Source organism: Lissotriton vulgaris, chromosome 1_1 (genome assembly GCF_964263255.1).
Source record: "Lissotriton vulgaris chromosome 1_1, aLisVul1.2, whole genome shotgun sequence".
NCBI lineage: Eukaryota > Metazoa > Chordata > Amphibia > Caudata > Salamandridae > Lissotriton > Lissotriton vulgaris.
This window is the reverse complement of record NC_141685.1, coordinates 1,105,623,760-1,105,643,328: the sequence shown is the minus strand read 5'-3', so window position 1 is coordinate 1,105,643,328 and position 19,569 is coordinate 1,105,623,760. Positions and strand designations below refer to the sequence as shown.

At 49.2% G+C, this 19,569-nt stretch overlaps 1 protein-coding gene across 3 annotated transcripts in view; it reads right to left on the bottom strand.

Moving 5' to 3' along the window:
- Positions 1 to 19,569, bottom strand: part of LOC147748685 (A.superbus venom factor 1-like) — a 1,068,833-nt gene that overhangs the window by 960,881 nt on the left and 88,383 nt on the right. The gene's annotated exons all lie outside the window — the stretch shown is intronic.

The following is a 19,569-nucleotide window of genomic DNA, read 5'->3' as shown; positions in this document are numbered from 1 at the left end:
ACCACCATTTGATCAATGTTTACATCTTTAAAACAACACAAAATCAACTTCAGGTCAAGATAAAACAAAAAGAATTAAAATAAAGCAAAGAGAATATAAAATTGCACAAGCTTTTCAGGAAGGTGGTCTAAGGTAAAAATTACAACTTAGAAAGGTGTTATGATTAGGATCAGGGGACACTTTTGTAACCTGAAATTACACAGACTTTTCAAAAAGTGGTGTAAGGGGGAAAGTAAAACTTGGGGAAGCAAAGTGGGTTGGATCAGGGTACACTTTTATGACATAAAATGAAGTGCTATGGGATGGAAACAAGAGAGTCCATTGGGAAAATAAAAGTGAGTCTATGGCCGGCTGTGTCCATGCCTGTTATCCTGACTTCTCTTTGGTTGCTGCCTTGTTTCCCAGCTCTTGAGCAGCATGCTCCAGAAATTTTATAGTGTTGCAAGATAGTTTTATCCAAGTCCCGCTGAGGCATATGATAACAGCCGCCCTGCAGGTTCTCACCTGGGCGACTCTTAAGAGTGGTAGCAGAAGCACTTTCCTTAGTTTCTGAAGTGCGGGGCATATACATATTAGATGCAGTAATAACTCTGCGCTGTTGTTACAAAGGCGGCAGTCGGAAGTTGACCACGACTGTAGCCATTTGGGAGTGAGATCTTTACTCGCAAAGCAGCCCAACCTTAACAAGCTTAATTTCCTTTTGTAATGGTCCCTGAAGCAGTCTTGCAAATATGGATGGGGGTTCATGTGGATGTATGATGGCAGAACAATCCAGGCGTGGCTTTTGCCTGCCACTGCAGCTTTGTCCATTAATAGTGACGCTTGTTTGATTGCGTTGTTAGTTCGCAGTTTAAAAGCAGTGTAAGTCATGGGTGCAAGCCAGAATTCTTCCAGTGCTAATTATTGAAGCGCTTGCCTGAGGGACTTATATATAGACTTGGGAAGTCCTGCCTGTTTTTCTACTTCCAGCCAGCACAGATGAGCCAGGGAGTGATCTTCTGCATCCCTCATTCGCCAGTAGTATTTGACGAGGGCTCCTTGTCTTGCCGGGAGCTGATTTGTGAGACCGTATTCCAAACGTATTTGAGATTGCGAAATATAGCGCGGGATTGAAAAAAGGTTTTTAAAGAGGCGAGATTGGGCGAGGTTTAGCGCTGTGGAGTCCCGGGTTGCGATCATCTCAGAACCATATGTGAGGGATGGCAAGAATTTGGCGGCTACGATCTTTAAAATGTGGGCAGTGGAATTTCCGCATAGGTGTTTTTGGACTGTTTTAAAGGCGAATTGGAGCTGGTTGGCTTTTGATTTCCCCTGTTCCAAGTGCTGTTTATATTTTAATTGATGATCCAGTGAGATGCCCAGGTATTTGTATTGGTCTACCTGAGTTAGTGTGCCGGAGTTTATCTTCCAGACGAATTTTTTTTCTTTCTTGCGAGATCCAGAAAAGCATAAAACATTTGTTTTTTTTAGGTTTATTGTAAGTTGTGCATTCGAGAGGTATGACGCAAGCTTAGAGATCATACGTTGTAGGCCGAGAGGAGTTTGTGACAAAAGCACAATGTCGTCTGCGTATTGTAGACTCATTATGGGCAAGTTACCCAATTTTGGTGGATCTCCCTGAATCGAGCGTAAATCGCTTTCTAGGTCCGCGGTGTAAATGTTAAAAAGGCAGGGGGCCAATACGCAGCCTTGTTTTAAGCCGTTGAGTGTGAAGAATTTCTTTGTCAGGCATCGGCCATCTCCTTTTTTCACTTGGACCCAGGTCTTTGAATACAGCTCTATGATTGCTCCCATTAGCTTTGGCGGCGCGCCCCAGGCTTTCATTTTGGCCCAGAGTTTGGATCTTGGCACTTTATCAAAGGCCGCTTTTAAGTCCAAAAAACAAGTATACAGCGTGTTAGAGTTATCGATTGCCCTTTTTGCTAGTGGGGTTATTGCAGTTAAGTTGGTGAGGGTGCCCATTCCTGGGCGAAAGCCTGTTTGAGTCAGGGGGATTAGCCCTATGCTGCTTACCCAAGCCTCCAGTTCCACCAGCAAGTTTGACGCATAGATCTTTGCCTCCACATCTATTAAGGCTATTAGCCTGTAGTTGTTGGGGTCAGAGCGAGACCCAGATTTATATATTGGGTGTAGAAGGCTGCCCCTCCACGATTCGGGAATGTTCCCGGTCTTTACACTGTGACAAAATAAAGGGAGTAATTGACTGGCCCAGAACATGGGGTCTTTCCTGAATAGAGTATTGAATATTAGTTTACTTGACATGGAAGCTAGCATTCAACAGGGTACGTAGCTCAACAATGCGCTAGGGTTATTGACCTGATTAGATAGAGTGTTCTGTAGCAGGACAGGAACAACAGACCTGTTCAAGTAGAGCATTATTCAGTGGAACTTTAAGAATATTCAAGATTGGATCAAATGTCCTTTAAGAATACTTTTAAGAATGGGACAGAACATAAAAATTGTTGTTTCATGGACAAAAAAAAGACAATTTTAAATTGGATTGTTCAACAGTAGGACTCTGCGAATAGGCTAAATAGAAGCAGTTGCTTTTAGTTGGTGTTTGCGAATTCCCAGATCAGATTGATTATTCATATTATTAATAGATTGTTTACATATAGTCTAAAACAGAAATTTTACAGTTAAAAGGAATTTTAAACATGTACATCGGATGGAGAGTTCTGTAATTGGAACTTTAAGATAGGCCATAACAAATTGAACACTATTTAAAGGACTTTGAAAGCAGATCGTTTTCTAACCAGTGTTTGGGAGAAGGAAAGAAAGATTGGATTTTTTTGTCGTACTTTGCCATCCATTGAGAGCAGACAGGATGTATCATTTACTACTCAGATTGCAGTTTTACATCTACATTTTATGAAAATCAGCTGTTACTAATTTGAGGTATGACCCTGGTAAAAAACTGTATTTACTCAGGTTGGAACTCAGCATATACATTAAGTATGGGCCAATATGGCCGGGATGCCTGTCACCCCCTCCCAACACAATCCCCAAGGATGGGAAGACGGACGCAGTTCTGAACTTTTGGAAGGCGGGAGGGAGTTACCCTCCCGGCCGTATTTATTAAAATATGAAACAAAATTAAAACATTAAAATAATAGTTTCATATCATGTACAATTTTCATTTATTACATTATGATGAAGACACGTTGATTGGCTAACCTTAACAAATCTCTAGTACAAAGGTTTTCCTAGCCGAGTCTAACATCCTGCCAATGCATACTTTTCTAAATTAAAATTGTACATCCTAGCATTACGGGCCAACGGCAAGGTCGCAACCGGTGTCAGATCCCAACTACCAGAACTCCCCCCTCCCGGTGTGAGGGCGGGCGCACAGAGGACTGTACCTATGTGCCAACTCCAATTTCCCTTGTCTTCGTGGGGGCCCTCTATTTAACTCGACGCCATCCTAATGGTCGTCCGAGGACTCGTGTGAGGTGTCTAGAAGGTAGCGTGGACCCCCCTCCCACCCCACACTGCTTCTCATATCCGCTGTCGCGGATATCCTGGCCCCGGGAAATTCTTGGAGGGGCATCGAGCCACCTCCTCCCCTGGAAGGGGCCTATGACCACCTTCCCTTAGGCGACCCCATACTTAGTGGGTGCCGCCTCCCCGTTTGAGGGGCCAATGGCCGCCTCCCCCCGGGCGCTCCCATCCATAATGGGTGGCGCCCCCCCTCTAGGGATCTTGAAATTACTGCTCACCGATCATGACCTTACCGCCCGACCAAAATAAATACGACGTTTGTTTACCTACTAAGAAAGAAAAAATTAACCTCTAAATCCTTTATTACTTATACATTCGACACTTCCTTCAACTAGACTGTTATCTCCGCTCTATCAAGGAAGGAAAATTGTTATGAACAAATCACTTTATTGCAGTACCAACATCTACATTTTTATTAACGACTAAACCAGGAGAGAAAAGATGTTTATCAAAGCAAAAACATTTTATTGCAGTACTAACTTTGCTATAAGGGGCTGGTGGGTGGGTTCAAAATTGCTCCTTGTTCCGTCGAGGGCTCACGTGCAACGAGGGGTGCAGCTTCCTAGCACAGGAACAAGAGGATGCTTCTTCGGATTGCTGCTCCTTTTATTTCTCTTCGGGAGGGCGTGTACCCTCCTCCGGTACGCCTACGGGGCGTGGCCAACGGTGTAGGTGTCTAGGACAACCCCTCTTGGGCGGGAAAAGGCGCGCCCCGGCTACGCCGCTTCGGGCATACCAGCCGTGACACGCCCCCGCACAAAAATGGTTTCCCGGGAGGATCCGGGCCCCCGACCATACGTTCGGGGGGACCGAGTGGTCGCCCCTTTCCATATGGCCGGGATGCCTGTCACCCCCTCCTAACACAATCCCCAAGGATGGGAAGACGGACGCAGTTCTGAACTTTTGGAAGGCGGGAGGGAGTTACCCTCCCGGCCGTATTTATTAAAATATGAAACAAAATTAAAACATTAAAATAATAGTTTCATATCATGTACAATTTCAATTTATTACATTATGATGAAGACACGTTGATTGGCTAACCTTAACAAATCTCTAGTACAAAGGTTTTCCTAGCCGAGTCTAACATCCTGCCAATGCATACTTTTCTAAATTAAAATTGTACATCCTAGCATTACGGGCCAACGGCAAGGTCGCAACCGGTGTCAGATCCCAACTACCAGAACTCCCCCCTCACGGTGTGAGGGCGGGCGCACAGAGGACTGTACCTATGTGCCAACTCCAATTTCCCTTGTCTTCGCGGGGGCCCTCTATTTAACTCGACGCCATCTTAATGGTCGTCCGAGGACTCGTGTGAGGTGTCTAGAAGGTAGCGTGGACCCCCCTCCCACCCCACACTGCTTCTCATATCCGCCGTCGCGGATATCCTGGCCCCGGGAAATTCGTAGGAGGGGCATCGAGCCACCTCCTCCCCTGGAAGGGGCCTATGACCACCTTCCCTTAGGCGACCCCATACTTAGTGGGTGCCGCCTCCCCGTTTGAGGGGCCAATGGCCGCCTCCCCCCGGGCGCTCCCATCCATAATGGGTGGCGCCCCCTGTAGGAGAGTAGGGTCTGCAATCCTATGATCACCCAGATTTTTTTGCTTTTGCTTCACTGGTTTACGACTTTCTCTGGCTGTGGGCCTGCCAATCAGACCCACAGCCTGGCTGTTCTCTTTCTAAATTACGATATGTACCCTAGGTGCATCTACCAATTGGTACTGGGCCACCTTATCAGACCCTGTAACTCAGGGCATAGGTGTACCCAGGGCCGCCAGGGGCTGCAGCATGTATTATGCCACCCCTGGCTGGCCTCCTAAATTTGACACAACTGGCTGCATGACAGCTGGGGCGAAGTCGTGTAATCACCCTTTGCTTTAGATATAGTAGCTCTGTATCTAACCATACAATGGACACCCGAGTCCCTATCAGTCACTCCTATGGCAGGCCTTGACAATCCTGAAGGCAGAGTGCATGGGCTCGCGTGAACTGTGTTCTGGCCCGAGCCGAGCCGGTTGCAGCTTGCGGAGAAAAGACCCAATGGCTGTTCCATGATAACGCGTGACACATCGGTAACTTCGGTGTCACGTTATCAAGACATGTCGAGTAAGGTGTCATACGAGTCGGGATGCTGCCCTCTCACCAACTCTGGCGACGAGGTTAGCATTCCACCCTTCTAGAGGGACACGACATGTACGTAACTGTGAACCCCGGTTAAAGTTAACGAAAGCCTCAGCTCCACAAAATGGATGCTGCCACCACAGACACGAGTCTGACCTCCTGCTGCTGGGAGTCCTTCCAGCGAGGAGCACTTGGACAAAGGGTTTCCTGTCGAGGGCGGTGTTCGCACCGTCCCAGACAGGGTTTGTGTATTCTGGGTAGGTAGGGCTTTTGCGAGAAGGTGACTGCGGAGTGGCACCCCGGTGCTCACTACGCATCTGCCGGTTAGAACCAGTTCCAGGGGCGACAGCCCTGGCCTGGGGAAAGTCCGGCAGGGGAGAGGGGTGTAACTACCCCCCTTCCTGGTCCCACCCTTAGGGCAGGACCTAGTCATGTACCCACCCCTTTCTTTAGGATAAAGGCCGGAGCGGGGACCCTTCCAAATTAGATCATCTTTGAATCAAGAATACTTTCTACGAAAGGACTTCAAGACTCTTCTCAAGATTTCTCCCTTGTGGCTAAGGAGTAGTCACATTGCATCAGCGGGCACCATCTAAGAACTCTGCGGTTTGCTGTAAGTCCTTCCTCAAGGAATCCGACGGCCCAGCTCGACGAGAACCGGCTTCCCTGGCACCTCTGACCTCTACCCACATCATCAGCTCAGCTGTGATCTGTGGGTGCGACGAGACCTCGAGGGACCGGCCATCATCAGAACCTGCACGCTCTTAAAAACCAGCACGACCATCGAGGTAACTCTCTGGTGAGTGCTCTGGGGTCCGAGAAGCCCCGACCCTGAGCCGCTCCAGCTCCGAAGTGCAGTCCCCCAGCATCTCCACGATCTGCGTGGGGCCCTTCTGCTCGCTGCTCAGCACGTTGTCTGGTCACTTGCCGCTGGCTTGTGTCCTTCTGTGACGACATCCGAGAATCATCACTGCCGGTCTGGTTGCTCCAGACTGGCCCTTGCTTCCATCTTTTCGAGAAGCACCCCGGACCCTCCTGGTCCACTCAAGACGCCGACAGCGTCATCCTTCGTGGGACAGCTCGCACCTCCACCGTGGTCGCCGACAACGCCTCCTGGTCCGTGAGACTGCAGAGCCTAGCGTCGCCCACTCACCTGGTCGAGGTGACGGCCAACTGGTGCCTTCCTGGTACCCTCTGACTACTGGCTAGTAGCACGAACTTGGTCCCCTCTGCTTTCAGGTTTCATCAATCTCCGATCCAGGCTTGGATCTCTACGAACTATTCATCACTGGTCGCCGGCCAGCAACTCCTTTTCTTCCGGCTCCCGGCTCGTCAGCGAAGACCCCGACGCCTGTAAGACTTGTGCAGCCGCAGCCCTCGTGGCTAGGTAACTCGGCATTTCAGTGCCTGCATAGCCTCCTTACTCTAGGGTCCCGAGTCCCTCGCTTCCGACTTGCCTTAACCTTTCCGTGTCCTCGGACACTTGTTTTAACTGTGCACTTAAAGTATTTGCTAAAGAGATTTGGTTTGTGCTTAGTACCCTGTCCTCATAAAGAGTACAGGGCTGTTGTGATTCTTAATAAATATACTGTTTATTTTCATAACACTTGTGTGGTGTCCTTTCACTGGGTGTTCAAGGGGTACATGTGTGGTAAACAGCTGGCTTAACGCGCCCTCTCGAGTCTTTAGCATTAGACTGCTCGTATCCACGCTACTAGGATAGCTGGTCTATAGGTTGACTTACAACCAAACACCATAAGGGTCGTTGGAACGATACATAGCGGTCGCTAGAATAGCGAACGTTGCATATCGGGCCAACTTCTCACATTGGTGAGCAGCGGTTGGGATTTGAGCTTGCTGTTGTTTTACCACACGTATCCTAAGAATATCTTGTTGAAAGATCGCGCAAGTACTGTTAGTACATATAACTAAAGCTTAGAATACTCTGAGTTCTACTGAACCAGCTGTTGTAGCTCCTCAAGGCTTAGCACACCTTGGCTACAACTCTTAGCAAGGGATCAGTAGGAAAACACATAGTGTAGGTAGGTGCATCACTTACACCACACTAGAAACAGTATGTCGGGCCAAGGAGGAAACTCTGAGTCTCCACTTGTGTCAGTTGACCCTCCACAGGTCATCCCTTCAGGATATACTGTGCTGAGCTTCAAGGAGTTAAGACGACTGTGTCACTCCCGGAAGATTCAGCAGGGGTCTAACCCCACAACGTCCTTTCTGATTGGTCTCTTGGAGACTTATCATGCCAGGAGAGCTGAGAAACTTCGTAGCTCTTCTAATCCAGAAGGAGACATGCCTCCCCTCGAGGGAACCCGAGATGATCCTGACCTCATCCACCTCGTAACTGAGAACGAAGAGGGAGAGGAGGACGAGGATGAGGATCTCTCTGGGGACGAGGCAGATAAGGGACAGGTAGAAGTCGTCAGACTAACACGGTCCAACTTAAGCAGACACGATAGTGGTACTGGGGGAACCCCGGCGCTACTGTCGGTTCCGCTTAACCTGGGGAATGGACGAGCCCGATCTCTATCAAGAGACTCTGGCAGATCCCTTCATACCAACGGCTCTCACAACTCTTCTCAAAGAGGGATGACATCCCCTCAGAGGAGAGTGTACGAAGCGAAGGAAAGGGCAGCTAATCTGCGGATCGAAAGGGAAGAACTTGCCCTGGCCAAGGAAAAGCTTGCTTTCGCTAGAGAGCAACAGTTAAGTGGGGCAATCCCCACTGGTGGCAGCAATGTACCTAGTAATAGGGAAAAGAGTTTCGATACGAAACACCTTGGGAAGATAGTGCCCCCCTTTAAACAAGGGGACGACATCCACAAATGGATTACTGCTTTGGAGAGGGCCTGCACTGTGCAAGGCGTTCCCCAGAGTCAGTGGGCAGCTATCTTGTGGCTCTCCTTTGAAGGAAAAGGAAGAGACAAGCTCCTCACCACAAGGGTAGAGGACGCTAATAATTACCAAGTCTTGAAGAATAGACTCGTTGAAGGGTTCGGCCTAACCACTGAGCAGTACAGGGTGCTGTTCAGGGATACCCAGAAAACGCAGTCTCAAGATTGGTCTGATTTTGTCGATTGTGCCACTAAGGCTTTTGAGGGCTGGTTGCTGGACAGTAAGGTTACTGATTACGCAGGATTGTATAATTTGATGATGAGAGAACAAATTTTAAACAATTGTCAGAACCAGTTGTTGCATCAGCATCTTGTCGACTCGGATCTGACCTCTCCCCAAGAATTGGGAAAGAAGGCAGACAGATGGGTTCGTACGAGAGTTAAACAGAACCAGGGCCAGAACCAAGGTGGTCAGAAGAAAGCAGACCAGAAGGGTAAAGATTCTAAAGGGGAACAAAATGACCAGAAGTCTTCGACAGGTCCCCAACAACCCAAAGAGGGTGGGGGTCAGGCTCCCCAAAAGAAGAAAGAAGGCCAATCCAAAAGATGGTGCCAGTACTGTAAAAGTAAATCTCACTGGGTTAGTGAGTGCACCAAGAAAGGAGGAGGGCAGACTCCTGCCACTGCAGCCCCTAAGGCACCTGTGCCCCCTAGTACAGTCAGCAGTGGTAGTGCGCCTCCCAAGGGTTTAGTAGGGTTAACCCTGGGTTCTGAGGGGCGTGACAACTTAGTTGGCACACTCACTCAGGCTGTCCTTGTCAGTACAGGGGACGCGGACGTGTCCCCTGACATAAGTCCCAATACGCTGGGCAAATACCGACAGACGCCTTTCATAAATAGAAAGATGGCTCAGGCCTATAGGGACACTTGTGCCAGCGTCACCATGGTGACGCCTAACTTTGTGGACCCTGGACAGATCATGCCAGGTACAGAATTCCTGGTGACCAATGCAAGCAATGTCACTACCAATCACAGTATGGCAATTGTAGCTTTCTCCTGGGGAGGGGTAACTGGCCAAAAGAAGGTTGTAGTTAGTCCAGACCTCCCAGTGGATTGTTTGTTGGGCAATGATTTGGAGTCGTCACAATGGTCAGAAGTGGAGCAACGGACTCACATGGAAATGTTAGGTTTGCCAGCACATGTGTTCGCTGTGACTAGGTCACAGGTCAGGAAATGCCCCACTGAACAGGTGCTGGATCCTGGAACAACGGACCAGACACCTCCCAAGAAAAAGAGCAGTAGGGTTAAGGCTGCGCCTTCCCCCTTGCCCCAGGTCGAGGATCAAGTCTCAGAGGAGGCTGACCTACAGGAATTGAGGGAAACTGAGCCTAGGGAGTTCGAACTTGATCAAGTTGAATTCTTGGGCTCAGGGGGACCCTCAAGGGAAGACCTGGGGAAGGACCAGTTAGACTGCCCTTCTCTTGAACCCCTCAGACAGCAGGCTGCTGCTGAGGCTGCTGGGAACGCCACAGGTACCCACAAGGTATACTGGGAAGATGGACTCCTGTACACTGAGTCAAGAGACCCCAAGCCTGGCATGACCAGGAGGCTGGTCGTCCCCTTGTCTCAGCGTGGTTTCCTACTTACCTTGGCCCACGAGATTCCCTTAGCAGGTCACTTAGGCCAGACGAAAACGTGGGACAGGCTTGTCTCGCACTTTCACTGGCCTCACATGAACGAAGATACCAAGGAGTTTTGCCGCTCCTGTGTCACTTGCCAAGCCAGTGGTAAGTCAGGTGGCACGACAAAGGCCCCCCTTATACCAATGCCTGTGGTGGGGGTGCCCTTTGAACGGGTGGGGATCGACATCGTCGGTCCCATGGAACCACCAACAGCATCAGGGCACAAGTTTATACTGGTGGTAGTGGATCATGCCACCAGGTACCCTGAAGCTATTCCCCTTAGGACCACTACAGCACCTGTTGTGGCAAGAGCCCTAGTTGGAGTATTCTCCAGAGTGGGCTTCCCTAAGGAGGTCGTCTCCGACAGAGGTGCAAACTTTATGTCGAGCTATCTAACTGCTATGTGGAAGGAATGTGGTGTCAACTACAAGTTCACCACGCCCTATCACCCACAATGCAATGGGCTTGTTGAGAGATTCAACAGGACCCTAAAAGGGATGATTCATGGACTACCGGAAAAGCTTCGGCGAAGATGGGACGTCCTGATCCCCTGCCTCTTGTTCGCCTACAGAGAAGTCCCACAGAAGGGGGTTGGCTACAGCCCTTTTGAACTTTTGTACGGGCATCCTGTAAGAGGACCCCTGTGTTTGGTGAAGGAAGGATGGGAGAGACCTCTCAAAAAGCCGGCAACCAACATAGTGGACTATGTGCTCGGCCTCCGCTCGCGGATGGCTGAATACATGGAGAAGGCATCCGAAAACCTTAAGGCCAGCCAAGAACTCCAAAAAGCTTGGCATGACCAAAAGGCTGTCTTGACTGTTTACCAGCCCGGACAGAAGGTGTGGGTGTTGGAGCCAGTGGCCCCAGCAGCACTCAAGGACAAATGGTCCGGGCCCCACACAATCCTGGAGAAGAAGGGAGAGGTCACCTACCTAGTCGACCTGGGAACTCCCCGGAGCCCCCACAGGGTGCTTCATGTCAACAGGCTAAAAGCATATGTCGACAGGAAGGACATGAGTTTGCTCATGGCCCTAGATGAGGGACAGGAAGAGGAGAGTGACCCTCTCCCCGACCTGCTCACTCAGAATCCTGACGATGGCTCCGTAGATGGTGTTATCTTTTGTGGCAGCCTCTCCGAACATCAACAGAGCGACTGTAAACAGGTTCTTCAGTCGTTCCGACATCTGTTTTCTCTGACACCCAGTCAGACCGATTGGTGCACCCATGAGGTCGACACTGGTGACAGCTTGCCCGTAAAGAGTAAAATCTACAGGCAGCCTGATCACGTTAGAGACTGCATCAAAAGTGAAGTGCAGAAAATGTTGGAGCTGGGAGTCATTGAACCCTCGGATAGCCCTTGGGCTAGTCCCGTAGTTCTAGTGCCGAAACCTCACACCCAGGGTGGTAAGAGAGAGATGAGGTTCTGCGTAGACTACAGGGGTCTCAATGCAGTCACTAAGACTGACGCCCACCCAATACCAAGGGCAGACGAGCTTATTGATAGGCTGGCTTCGGCCAACTACTTAAGTACGTTTGACCTGACAGCTGGGTATTGGCAAATCAGGTTAGCTGAGGACGCCAAGCCTAAAACAGCATTTTCAACCCCTGGTGGGCATTATCAGTTCGTGGTGATGCCCTTTGGTCTGAAAAATGCACCTGCCACCTTCCAACGGTTGGTGAATCACGTCCTTACTGGGCTGGATGACTTCTGTGCGGCGTATCTTGACGATATTGCTGTCTTTAGCTCCACCTGGGAGGATCACCTGGTCCACCTGCGGAAGACATTGGAGGCGCTGCAAGCAGCAGGCCTCACTATCAAGGCCACCAAGTGCCAGATAGGGCAGACACAGGTTGTATACCTGGGCCACCTTGTAGGTGGAGGTCAGGTTCAGCCACTGGAGAGCAAGATACAGTCAATCAGGGACTGGGCTCCTCCAACCACCCAGACTCAGGTTCGAGCCTTCTTGGGCCTGACTGGTTACTATAGGAAGTTTGTCAGGAACTATGGTTCCATCGTGACACCATTAAATGAACTGACAAGTAAGAAAATGCCAAAAAAGGTTCAGTGGACAGCGAGCTGTCAAAAAGCATTCGATGACCTAAAGCAGGCCATGTGCACGGCGCCTATCCTCAAGAGTCCGGACTACTCCAAACCATTCATTGTCCAAACAGATGCTTCTGAGTTGGGTGTGGGAGCTGTTCTTTCTCAACTGAATTTTGATGGTCAAGACCAGCCCATTGCTTTTATAAGCAGAAGGCTGACCCCTAGAGAGAAGAATTGGTCAGCTATCGAGAGGGAGGCCTTTGCTGTGGTTTGGGCCCTGAAGAAGCTGAGGCCATACTTGTTTGGCACTCACTTCAAGATTCAGACCGACCATAAGCCCCTCTTGTGGCTAAATCAGATGAAGGGTGAAAACCCCAAACTGCTTAGGTGGTCCATTTCCCTACAGGGGATGGACTTCACAGTGGAACATAGACCTGGTACTGATCATGGCAATGCCGATGGGCTCTCCAGATATTTCCACTTAGAACAAGAAGACTTACCTGGTCAAGGTTAGCTAGTTGTTCCGACGTTTGGGGGGGGGGTCATGTAGGAGAGTAGGGTCTGCAATCCTATGATCACCCAGATTTTTTTGCTTTTGCTTCACTGGTTTACGACTTTCTCTGGCTGTGGGCCTGCCAATCAGACCCACAGCCTGGCTGTTCTCTTTCTAAATTACGATATGTACCCTAGGTGCATCTACCAATTGGTACTGGGCCACCTTATCAGACCCTGTAACTCAGGGCATAGGTGTACCCAGGGCCGCCAGGGGCTGCAGCATGTATTATGCCACCCCTGGCTGGCCTCCTAAATTTGACACAACTGGCTGCATGACAGCTGGGGCGAAGTCGTGTAATCACCCTTTGCTTTAGATATAGTAGCTCTGTATCTAACCATACAATGGACACCCGAGTCCCTATCAGTCACTCCTATGGCAGGCCTTGACAATCCTGAAGGCAGAGTGCATGGGCTCGCGTGAACTGTGTTCTGGCCCGAGCCGAGCCGGTTGCAGCTTGCGGAGAAAAGACCCAATGGCTGTTCCATGATAACGCGTGACACATCGGTAACTTCGGTGTCACGTTATCAAGACATGTCGAGTAAGGTGTCATACGAGTCGGGATGCTGCCCTCTCACCAACTCTGGCGACGAGGTTAGCATTCCACCCTTCTAGAGGGACACGACATGTACGTAACTGTGAACCCCGGTTAAAGTTAACGAAAGCCTCAGCTCCACAAAATGGATGCTGCCACCACAGACACGAGTCTGACCTCCTGCTGCTGGGAGTCCTTCCAGCGAGGAGCACTTGGACAAAGGGTTTCCTGTCGAGGGCGGTGTTCGCACCGTCCCAGACAGGGTTTGTGTATTCTGGGTAGGTAGGGCTTTTGCGAGAAGGTGACTGCGGAGTGGCACCCCGGTGCTCACTACGCATCTGCCGGTTAGAACCAGTTCCAGGGGCGACAGCCCTGGCCTGGGGAAAGTCCGGCAGGGGAGAGGGGTGTAACTACCCCCCTTCCTGGTCCCACCCTTAGGGCAGGACCTAGTCATGTACCCACCCCTTTCTTTAGGATAAAGGCCGGAGCGGGGACCCTTCCAAATTAGATCATCTTTGAATCAAGAATACTTTCTACGAAAGGACTTCAAGACTCTTCTCAAGATTTCTCCCTTGTGGCTAAGGAGTAGTCACCCTGCATCAGCGGGCACCATCTAAGAACTCTGCGGTTTGCTGTAAGTCCTTCCTCAAGGAATCCGACGGCCCAGCTCGACGAGAACCGGCTTCCCTGGCACCTCTGACCTCTACCCACATCATCAGCTCAGCTGTGATCTGTGGGTGCGACGAGACCTCGAGGGACCGGCCATCATCAGAACCTGCACGCTCTTAAAAACCAGCACGACCATCGAGGTAACTCTCTGGTGAGTGCTCTGGGGTCCGAGAAGCCCCGACCCTGAGCCGCTCCAGCTCCGAAGTGCAGTCCCCCAGCATCTCCACGATCTGCGTGGGGCCCTTCTGCTCGCTGCTCAGCACGTTGTCTGGTCACTTGCCGCTGGCTTGTGTCCTTCTGTGACGACATCCGAGAATCATCACTGCCGGTCTGGTTGCTCCAGACTGGCCCTTGCTTCCATCTTTTCGAGAAGCACCCCGGACCCTCCTGGTCCACTCAAGACGCCGACAGCGTCATCCTTCGTGGGAGAGCTCGCACCTCCACCGTGGTCGCCGACAACGCCTCCTGGTCCGTGAGACTGCAGAGCCTAGCGTCGCCCACTCACCTGGTCGAGGTGACGGCCAACTGGTGCCTTCCTGGTACCCTCTGACTACTGGCTAGTAGCACGAACTTGGTCCCCTCTGCTTTCAGGTTTCATCAATCTCCGATCCAGGCTTGGATCTCTACGAACTATTCATCACTGGTCGCCGGCCAGCAACTCCTTTTCTTCCGGCTCCCGGCTCGTCAGCGAAGACCCCGACGCCTGTAAGACTTGTGCAGCCGCAGCCCTCGTGGCTAGGTAACTCGGCATTTCAGTGCCTGCATAGCCTCCTTACTCTAGGGTCCCGAGTCCCTCGCTTCCGACTTGCCTTAACCTTTCCGTGTCCTCGGACACTTGTTTTAACTGTGCACTTAAAGTATTTGCTAAAGAGATTTGGTTTGTGCTTAGTACCCTGTCCTCATAAAGAGTACAGGGCTGTTGTGATTCTTAATAAATATACTGCTTATTTTCATAACACTTGTGTGGTGTCCTTTCACTGGGTGTTCAAGGGGTACATGTGTGGTAAACAGCTGGCTTAACGCGCCCTCTCGAGTCTTTAGCCTTAGACTGCTCGTATCCACGCTACTAGGATAGCTGGTCTATAGGTTGACTTACAACCAAACACCATAAGGGTCGTTGGAACGATACATAGCGGTCGCTAGAATAGCGAACGTTGCATATCGGGCCAACTTCTCACACCCCCCCTCTAGGGATCTTGAAATTACTGCTCACCGATCATGACCTTACCGCCACAGGCCGGATAGTTGACCGGCTATCCGGCCCCCCCACAAACTCCTACTAAAGGTCATGCTTTTACAAACCCCTTAACCACGCTATGAAATCTCCTATGAGTAAAACATTCCCCTCCCGGGATAAATGGACCCCATCCTCGATATACATGTGATCCCCCCGAATACATCCATGCGGAATACAGTGCAACTGCGCCGAGCGAAACAACCTACTAAGTTGGTTATTGACCTTTTTTACTGAATTGTTCAGCGCTGACACCGAGAGGCCCCCCCGCCACACCTTCCTGGGAATCATGTGTGACCATGCTATCGTGCACCCCGGGATCCTTCTCGCCAGCCAGCTAACAGTAGATAGAATACCCTCAAGTAGTACTCGCCGACCAAGTGTCACTAAGTCATTGCCTCCCAGGTGTACTATGATTACGGACGGCGGTGACCTTGTCCGCCCTAACAGTCCCTCAATAAAACATTGAAACTGGTCAATACAGAGCCCGCCCCTTCCGTGGAAGGTCACCCTGTACCCGTATTCCCCAGCCGGGTGAATCACGTCACCTGCTTTGAATACGTCCCGTCCCGCCTCACGTATGAGTGGCCCACGACCCACACCACTTTTTCCTCAGCCGGTGATCTCTGACCGCTGGTCCCCAGGTGCCGGGTCGACGGCACAGTCCGGCCAGCATCGCATGCTCGCGAAACTGTAAACCAAACAGAAGACAAGAGGCGTGAGTGCATGACAGTGGCTTCATAACATGTGCAACCGCACATACCTCTTATAACAGTTCGAGGACCATCGCCCCAGTTGTTTTACCTTCTCAACACTCTGACCCCTGGCTGTAGCTTCTGTAGCAGCCCCTATCCTAAAGGAATGGGTCCCGAAATCGCCCGGGTCCAAGCCCGCCGCTGCGATTGCCATCGTTAGCACCCGCTGGAACTGAAACCTTGTCAGTGGGGTGGTGTCGATGTGTCTCAGCAAGCTTCCCCCCCATGCATCCGCCCTTCGCGCCAAATAATCCTCAACGCACTTTACCGGGCACATGGGGGACCCTCGCATGCGCTGGACAACAATACTGTCTCCCATAGCACCCTGATCGGTCTTGGACCTGGCTATCGTGATCACCATTGTATCACCCTTGATCAGAATGTGATCCCGACACAACCCTCCCTCTACATCTTTCTTATTTCTTGCTACCAGCTCGCTCACCCGCATGGCCCCATGGAACGCTAATGCAAAAGCGGCCTGGAACAGCACTGCTTCAAACTGGGAGGAACATGTCGTGGGGAGTATCGACATCAGCACGGACAACCTTTCTAACCCAATCGGGCGCCTTTCGTCTACTTTCCGACCCTCAAGGCGTTGCCAACCCCGAAGGGCCTTCTTTACCAAAAAGGAAGATGTGGGGTCCTTGATGCCATGAGCTTGCGCCATGAATGAAATGCCTAGAAGGGGATGCCAGTACTGATACAAGTAACCATTTAGCAATTTAAGACACTCAACCTGAAGTAAAATTCAAGGCTTGGAGCTGATCAGTAGCTTTTATTATTTTGCTTAATGTTATCAAAGAACAATTGGTTCAAAATTAAACAGTATTACATGCTAGGTACAAAAAATGTGGGAAGGAAAAATCTATCATTCTATCAGGCATGTCACAAGCTTACAACAATCAAACATACAGGGACAGTGGGGGACATGGAAACTCATATATTACAGTGGACAGTATTTACAGTGAACAGACAAGCACAAGAATAGTGCAATAGGCCACAGTCTGCTAAATTTCTAAAAAGTTTAGTTATAGAATTATTTACATAAACTGTACATTCCTAACGCAAGTTTTAAATAATCACAATTTTTGATGCAGTCAACCAAAAAGATGAATAAGGTAATGTACAACTAAGGGTGAAAAAGTGGCAAAACAATTCAGGTCAACTTGTCACCCAGGCAGACTTAAAGGTGGTGGAAGGCCTACGCGTTTCGAATCCTACAGGTGTACGAGGATTCTCATCAGGGCCTTTGGTTCTGGAGAAAGAAAAGAAAAAGAGTGATAGTAAGATCAAAGGGTTTGACCTCAAGTGTATTTAAAACGGATCATCATTAGAATCTACACTCAGTCCACACCCTCTCCTATACAGCTTACCAAAACACGGTGTTATAACATCCGAATGTAGTTTTTCACAGCATATATACTGAAGGGGGTATTTTGTACCTGAAATGTCCGAAGCAGACTTGAATTACATAACGGACTTGGATGCGGTGGCAAAAAAAGGGATTAAGGGCTTTTAATATTACCTGCTACCGTGTTTACAGATGATGCTTTACCAGGTGCGGGGTCACTTTGGAAAGGCTGAAGGGTTCCTAAAAGATGGTGAACATGCGAGATTTTAGGGAGGGTTTGCTACAATTGTCACACCAACAGGTTATCTACAGGTGGCACTTCGCCTTACCTAATATTTTAAAATCTCTATTCTTATTTATAACCGATGTCCCTGTCCTTAGGGTAGCTGTCGCTTTATTTGAGACACTGTCGCCGTGGGAGTAGAAGTGAAGTTGAATCAGAGGCCTGCGAAACAGGAGAGGCAATGTTTCATTATTATAAGCAATTGCTTCAGGGATTAAACAGGGTCGACAGCGGCGCTGAAGCCTAATTCGGCAATTTGGGTTTGTCAACTCAGAAGTTTAATGGACCTGTAAGAAAGCACACGCGGCGCTTAACATTGCGGTTATGAAGTAGAGACAGCCACTAGTTGCGAGCAGGAGGAAAAAGGGAGGACTCAGCGGCTTACCGTGTTTTAAATTACGGCGGGCGTGGTCCGCTAACCGTGGTTGCAAACGTTCAAACCATTCTACGATCCTGCAAAGATATAATATAACAGCGTATCAGCGGGCTATTTCGCCCGGATTACAACACGCGGTTTATATGGGGAAAGCGGAAAAAAGAATTTACCGTCAACATTACACAGCACGCTGCAGAAAGGTGATTTATTCCTGCCAAGAAAGCAGAAGTTTCTAGATTAGTTAAGCAACATAGGGCTTTAACTGGCTCCTAACGTGAAGAGAGTTACTTCAAATACTCACTTTCAAAGGTTCAGGCTGGCGACCTTAGCGACGGCGAACGCGAACAAAGTGGTAACCTTCAGGCAAGGGCGCCTAAGCAGACTGAGCTGCTGGGGAACACCCTTAAATGCAGGTGATTATCAAGGCCACACCCACCAGGTGTGCTGGCCGGTTTAGAAAAAAGAGTGGGGGCAAGAATGAAAACCCGGACCGGAGTGGCCAATCCTTAGTCACTTTCAGACCTTAGTAATATGCATAGAATCTGCAGTATAGAAAGAGGCAGGAGGAGAGAGTTAAAGCTTGAATATCTCACTTAATTCATTTAAACCAGACACCGCAGTGTCGAATTTCAGTATCAAAAGGGTTATAAATAAGAATAGAGATTTTAAAATATTAGGTAAGGCGAAGTGCCACCTGTAGATAACCTGTTGGTGTGACAATTGTAGCAAACCCTCCCTAAAATCTCGCATGTTCACCATCTTTTAGGAACCCTTCAGCCTTTCCAAAGTGACCCCGCACCTGGTAAAGCATCATCTGTAAACACGGTAGCAGGTAATATTAAAAGCCCTTAATCCCTTTTTTTGCCACCGCATCCAAGTCCGTTATGTAATTCAAGTCTGCTTCGGACATTTCAGGTACAAAATACCCCCTTCAGTATATATGCTGTGAAAAACTACATTCGGATGTTATAACACCGTGTTTTGGTAAGCTGTATAGGAGAGGGTGTGGACTGAGTGTAGATTCTAATGATGATCCGTTTTAAATACACTTGAGGTCAAACCCTTTGATCTTACTATCACTCTTTTTCTTTTCTTTCTCCAGAACCAAAGGCCCTGATGAGAATCCTCGTACACCTGTAGGATTCGAAACGCGTAGGCCTTCCACCACCTTTAAGTCTGCCTGGGTGACAAGTTGACCTGAATTGTTTTGCCACTTTTTCACCCTTAGTTGTACATTACCTTATTCATCTTTTTGGTTGACTGCATCAAAAATTGTGATTATTTAAAACTTGCGTTAGGAATGTACAGTTTATGTAAATAATTCTATAACTAAACTTTTTAGAAATTTAGCAGACTGTGGCCTATTGCACTATTCTTGTGCTTGTCTGTTCACTGTAAATACTGTCCACTGTAATATATGAGTTTCCATGTCCCCCACTGTCCCTGTATGATTGATTGTTGTAAGCTTGTGACATGCCTGATAGAATGATAGATTTTTCCTTCCCACATTTTTTGTACCTAGCATGTAATACTGTTTAATTTTGAACCAATTGTTCTTTGATAACATTAAGCAAAATAATAAAAGCTACTGATCAGCTCCAAGCCTTGAATTTTACTT